The sequence below is a fragment of the Triticum dicoccoides genome, chromosome 5B (genome assembly GCF_002162155.2).
Source record: "Triticum dicoccoides isolate Atlit2015 ecotype Zavitan chromosome 5B, WEW_v2.0, whole genome shotgun sequence".
Taxonomy (NCBI): domain Eukaryota; kingdom Viridiplantae; phylum Streptophyta; class Magnoliopsida; order Poales; family Poaceae; genus Triticum; species Triticum dicoccoides.
Genome location: NC_041389.1, coordinates 392,204,674 through 392,211,657, shown reverse-complemented (window position 1 = coordinate 392,211,657; position 6,984 = coordinate 392,204,674).

Genomic DNA, 6,984 nt, shown 5'->3' with positions numbered 1-6,984 from the left:
TATCTAGGTGACATTAGGGTTTTGGTTGATTTGTGTCTTAAGGTGTTATTCTAGTATGAACTCTATATTTTACTACAGACTCTTGAATAGATCGATCAGAAAGGATAACTTTGAGGTGGTTTCGTACCCTACAATAATCTCTTCGCTTGTTCTCCGCTATTAGTGACTTTGGAGTGACTCTTTGTTGCATGTTGAGGGATAGTTATATGATCCAATTATGTTATTATTTTTGAGAGAACTTGCACTAGTGAAAGTATGAACCCTAGGCCTTGTTTCCTAGCATTGCAATACTATTTACGCTCACTTTTACCACTTGTTACCTTGCTGTTTTTATATTTTCAGATTACAAATACTCATATCTACCATCCATATTATACTTGTATCACCACCTCTTCGCCGAACTAGTGCACCTATACAATTTACCATTGTATTGGTTGTGTTGGGGACACAAGAGACTCTTTGTTATTTGTTTGCATGGTTGTTTAAGAGAGACCATCTTCATCCTACGCCTCCCACGGATTGATAAACCTTAGGTCATCCACTTGAGGGAAATTTGCTACTGTCCTACAAACCTCCGCACTTAGAGGCCCAACAACGTCTACGAGAAGAAGGTTGTGTAGTAGACATCAAGCTCTTTTCTGGCGCCGTTGCCAGGGAGGCGAGGTAAGCAACACTAACACCCCGTCAACTAAGCTCTTTTCTAGCACCGTTGCCGGGGAGGTGAGTGCTTGAAGGTATATCTTTAGATCTTGCAATCGAATCTTTTAGTTTCTTGTTTTATCACTAGTTTAGTCTATAAAAGAAAACTACAAAAAATGGAATTGAGTTTGACTCATATGCTTCATCTTTTTAATATCTTTCGTGAGAATGATGGTAAGGAAAATTGTGCTCATTTGCTAGAAGAAGAATGCATTAAAATGTTTGGTACTAGATCTTTGTATGATGAGCATGATTGCAATGTTGTTAGTATGAATTCCTTGAATATCCATGATGCTAATGATATGCAAAGCCACAAGCTTGGGGAAGCTATGTTTTATGAAGATGATATGTTTAGTCCCCCAAGTTTTGATGAGCAAATTTTTTATGATGAAAGCATGCCTCCTATTTATGATGATTATTGTGATGATACGTATGCCATAAAGAAGTTTGCTTATGTGGAGAGTTGTAAATTTTTTATGCTTGTGCATCATGAAAATAATGCTTTATGTGCTGTTTATATTGTTGAATTCATTCATGATGCTACTGAAAATTATTATGAGGGAGGAACATATGCTTGTAGGAATTGCAATAATATCAAGTTTCCTATCTATGTGTTGAAAATCTTGAAGCTATGCTTGTTTTCCTTCCTATGCTAGTCGATTCTTGTTCCCATAAGTTGTTTTCTCACAAAATCCCTATGCATAGGAAGTGGGTTAGGCTTGAATGTGCTAGTCATATGCTTCATGATGCTCCCGTTATGTTTCAATTCTTATCTTTTATGTGAGCATCATTGTCATCATCGTGCCTAGCTAGAAAGGGCAATAAATAAAAGCGCTTGTTGGGAGACAACCCAATATTTATACTTATTGTTTTTGTGTGTCCACATGATTATGCTACTGTAGTAATCATGTTTTATAGCTTTTGTTTCAATAAAGCGCCAAGTAAGACCTTTAGGATAGCTTACAGTAATAGTTGTGTTGATCCGGCTGAAAATCAGAAACTTTTGCACCCAGTAAATTAGTTTTGATAATTCCCAGAAACGTGATTGTTATCTTATTATTTTTGCTATGGATTGGTACACAAATTTCTCAGGATTTCCTAATTTGGTAGAAATTTTGGAGTTACATAAGTATTCTAGAGTTACAGATTACTACAGACTGTTCTGTTTTTGACAGATTCTGTTTTCTATCTGTTGTTTGCTTATTTTGATGAATCTATGAGTAGTATCGGAGGGTATGAACCATAGAGAAGTTGGAATACAGTAGATATTACACAAATATGAATTTATAATGAGTTCACAATAGTACCGAAGTGTGATTTATTTTTCTTATACTAACGGAGCTTACGAGTTTTCTATTGAGTTTTGTGTTGTGAAGTTTTCAAGTTTTGGGTAAAGATTCGATGGACTATGTAATAAGGAGTGGCAAGAGCCTAAGCTTGGGGATTCCCAAGGCACACCAAGGTAATATTCAAGGACAACCAAGAGCCTAAGCTTGGGGATGCCCCGGATGGCATCCCCTCTTTCGTCTTCGTCTATCGGTAACTTTACTTGGAGCTATATTTTTATTCACCACATGATATGTGTTTTGCTTGGAGCGTCTTGTATGATATGAGTATTTGCTTTTTAGTTTACCACAATCATCCTTGTTGTATACACATTTTGGGAGAGACACACACGATTCAGAATTTATTAGAATACTCTATGTGCTTCACTTATATCTTTTGAGCTAGACAATTTTGCTCTAGTGCTTCACTTATATCTTTTTAGAGCACGGCGGTGGTTTTATTTTGTAGAAATTATTGATCTGTCATGATTCACTTATATTATTTTGAGAGTCTTTTAGAACAGCATGGTATTTTCTTTGGTTATAAAATTGATCCTAATATGATGGGCATCCAAGTTGGGTATAATAAAAACTATCATATAGAGTGCATTGAATGCTATGAGAAGTTTGATGCTTGATGATTGTTTTGAGATATAAAGGTGGCAATGTTAGAATCATGCTAGTTGGGTAATTATGAAATTGAGAAATATTTTTGTTGAAGTTGGCAAGTCCCGTAGCATGCACGTATGGTAAAATTTGTGTAACAAATTTGTAGCATGGGATGCTCTTTTGATTGCCTTCCCTATGAGTGGAGGTCAGAATCGTGCAATGGTTAACTCCTACCAACCCTTCCCCTATGAGCATGCGTAGTAGTACTTTGCTTCGAGGGCTAATAAAACTTTTGCAATAAGTATATGAGTTCTTTATGACTAATGTGAGTCCATGGATTATACGCACTCTTACCCTTCCATCATTGCTAGCCTCTATGGTACCATGCATTGCCCTTTCTCACCTTGAGAGTTGGTGCAAACTTCACCGGTGCATCCAAACCCCGTGATACGATACTCTCTATCACACATAAACCTCCTTAAAGCTTCCTCAAAACATCCACCATACCTACCTATTATGGCATTTACATAGCCATTCCGAGATATATTGCCATGCAACTTTCCACCGTTTCATTTATTATGACACGTTTCATCATTGTCATATTGCCTTGCATGATGATGTAGTTGACATCATATTTGTGGCAAAGCCACCATGCATAATTTTCATACATGTCACTCTTGATTCATTGCCCATCCCGGTACACCGCCGGAGGCACTCATATAGAGTCATATCTTGTTCTAGTATCGAGTTGTAATCCATGAGTTGTAAGTAAATAGAAGTGTCATGATCATCATTGCTAGAGAATTGTCCCTTGAAAAGAAAGGCCAAACAAAAGAGAAAGGCCAAAAAAAATAGAAAGGCCAAATAAAAAAAGGAAGCCCCCCCCCCAAGGGGGGGGGGACAATGCTACTATCCTTTTCCACACTTGTGCTTCAAAGTAGCACCATGATCTTTATGATAGAGAGTCTCTTATTGTGTCACTTTTATATACTAGTGGGAAGTTTTCATTATAGAACTTGGATTGTATATTCCAACATGGGCTTCCTCAAAATGCCCTAGGTCTTCGTGAGCAAGCAAGTTATATGCACCCCCACTTAGTTTCTTTTGTTGAGATTTCATACATTTATAGCTCTAGTGCATCCGTTGCATGGCAATCCCTACTCCTCATGTTGACATCAATTGATGGGCATCTCCATAGCCCGTTGATTAGCCTCGTCAATGTGAGACTCTCTCCTTTTTTTCAACCACAAACTCCATCATCATATTCTATTCCACCCATAGTGCTATATCCATGGCTTACACTCATGTATTGCGGGAGAGTTGAAAAAAGCTGAAGCGCGTTAAAAAGTATGAACCAATTGCTTGGCTGAAACCGGGGTTGTGCATGATGGGCGTATTTTGTGTGACGAAAATGAAACATAGCCTAACAATATGATTTTGTAAGGATAAGCTTTCTTTGGCCATGTTATTTTGAGAAGACATGATTACTTTGTTAGTATGCTTGAAGTATTATTACTCTTATGTCAATATTAAACTTTTATCTTGAATCATTTGGATCTGAACATTCATGCCACAATAAAGAAAAATCAAATTGAGAATTATGCTAGGTAGCATTCCACATCAAAATTTCTGTTTTTATCATTTACCTACTTGAGGACGAGCAAGAATTAAGCTTGGGGATGCTTGATACGTCTCCAATGTATCTATAATTTTTGATTGTTCGATGCTATTATATTATCTGTTTTGGATGTTTATGGGCTTTACTAAACACTTTTATATCATTTTTGGGACTAACTATTAACCAGAGGCCCAACCCAAATTGCTGTTTTTTGCCTATTTCAGTGTTCCGCAGAAAAGGAATATCAAATGGAGTCCAAACGGAATGAAACCTTCGGGAGAGTTATTTTTGGAACGAACGCAATCCAGGAGACTTGGAGTAGATGTCAGGGAAGCAACGAGGTGGCCACAAGGGTCCAGGGCACGCCCTACCCCCTGGGCGCGCCCCCACCCTCGTGGGCCCCTCGTGGCTCCCCTGACCGACCTCTTTCGCCTATATATATCCATATATCCTAAAAACATCAAGGAGCACAATAGACGGGGAGTTCCGCCGCCGCAAGCCTCTGTAGCCACCAAAAACCAATCGGGGCCCTGTTCCGGCACCCTGCCGGAGGGGGGATCCCTCACCGGTGGCCATCTTTATCATCCCGGTGCTCTCCATGACGAGGAGGGAGTAGTTCACCCTCGGGGCTAAGGGTATGTACTAGTAGCTATGTGTTTGATCTCTCTCTCTCTCATTCTTGAGGTGATACAATCTTGATGTATCGCGAGCTTTGCTATTATAGTTGGATCTTATGATGTTTCTCCCCCTCTATGCTCTTGTGATGAATTGAGCTTTCCCCTTGAAGTTGTCTTGTCGGACCGAGTCTTTAAGGATTTGAGAACACTTGATGTAGGTCTTGCTGTGCTTATCTGTGGTGACAATGGGATACTCATGTGATCTACTTGATGTATGTTTTGGTGATCAACTTGCGGGTTCAATGAACTTATGCATAGGGCTTGGCACATGTTTTCGTCTTGACTCTCCGGTAGAAACTTTGGGGCACTCTTTGAAGTACTTTGTGTTGGTTGAATAGATGAATCTAAGATTGTGTGATGCATATCGTATAATCATACCCACGGATACTTGAGGTGACATTGGAGTATCTAGGTGACATTAGGGTTTTGGTTGATTTGTGTCTTAAGGTGTTATTCTAGTACGAACTCTATGATAGATCGAACGGAAAGAATAGCTTCATGTTATTTTACTACAAACTCTTGAATAGATCGATCAGAAAGGATAACTTTGAGGTGGTTTCATACCCTACAATAATCTCTTTGTTTGTTCTCCGCTATTAGTGACTTGGAGTGACTCTTTGTTGCATGTTGAGGGATAGTTATATGATCCAATTATGTTATTATTGTGGAGAGAACTTGCACTAGTGAAAGTATGAACCCTAGGCCTTGTTTCCTAGCATTGGAATACCGTTTACGCTCACTTTTACCACTTGTTACCTTGCTGTTTTTATATTTTTAGATTACGAATACTCATATCTACCATCCATATTGCACTTGTATCACCATCTCTTCGCCGAACTAGTGCACCTATACAATTTACCATTGTATTGGGTGTGTTGGGGACACAAGAGACTCTTTGTTATTTGGTTGCAGGGTTGTTTGAGAGAGACCATCTTCATCCTATGCCTCCCACGGATTGATAAACCTTAGGTCATCCACTTGAGGGAAATTTGCTACCATCTTACAAACCTCTGCACTTGGAGGCCCAACAACGTCTACAAGAAGAAGGTTGTGTTGTAGACATCAGCGCGCCTCCCTGCCTCATGGCCTCCTCGCTTCTTTCTTGACGTCCACTCCTAGTCCTCTGGATCATGTTTGTTCCAAAAATCACTCCCCCGAAGGTTTCATTCCGTTTGGACTCCGTTTGATATTCCTTTTCTGCGAAACACTGAAATAGGGAAAAACAACAATTTGGACTGGGCCTCCAGTTAATAGGTTATCCCAAAAATAATATAAAAGTGTATAATAAAGCCCATTAAACATCTAAAACAGATAATATAATAGCATGGAACAATCAAAAAGTATAGATACGTTGAAGACGTATCAAGCATCCCCAAGCTTAATTCCTGCTCGTCCTCGAGTAGGTAAATGATAAAAACAAATTTTTTGATGTGGAATGCTACCTAACATATTTATCAATGTAATATTCTTTATTGTGGCAAGAATATTCAGATCCATAAGATTCAAGACAAAAGTTTAATATTGACATAAAAATAATAATACTTCAAGCATACTAACAAAGTAATTATGTATTCTCAAAATAACATGGCCAAAGAAAGTTATCCCTACAAAATCATATAGTTTGGCTATGCTCTATCTTCATCACACAAAATATTTAAATCATGCACAACCCCGGTTTCAGCCAAGCAATTGTTTCATATTTTAGTATTTTCAAACTTTTTCAACTTTCACGCAATACATGAGCGTGAGCCATGGACATAGCACTATAGGTGGAATAGAATGGTGGTTGTGGAGAAGATAAAAAAGGAGAAGATAGTCTCACATCAACTAGGCGTATCAACGGGCTATGGAGATGCCCATTAATAGATATCAATGTGAGTGAGTAGGGATTGCCATGCAACGGATGCACTAGAGCTATAAGTGTATGAAAGCTCAAAAGAAAACTAAGTGGGTGTGCATCCAACTTGCTTGCTCACGAAGACCTAGGGAAATTTAAGGAAGCCCATCATTGGAATATACAAGCCAAGTTCTATAATGAAAAATACCCACTAGTATA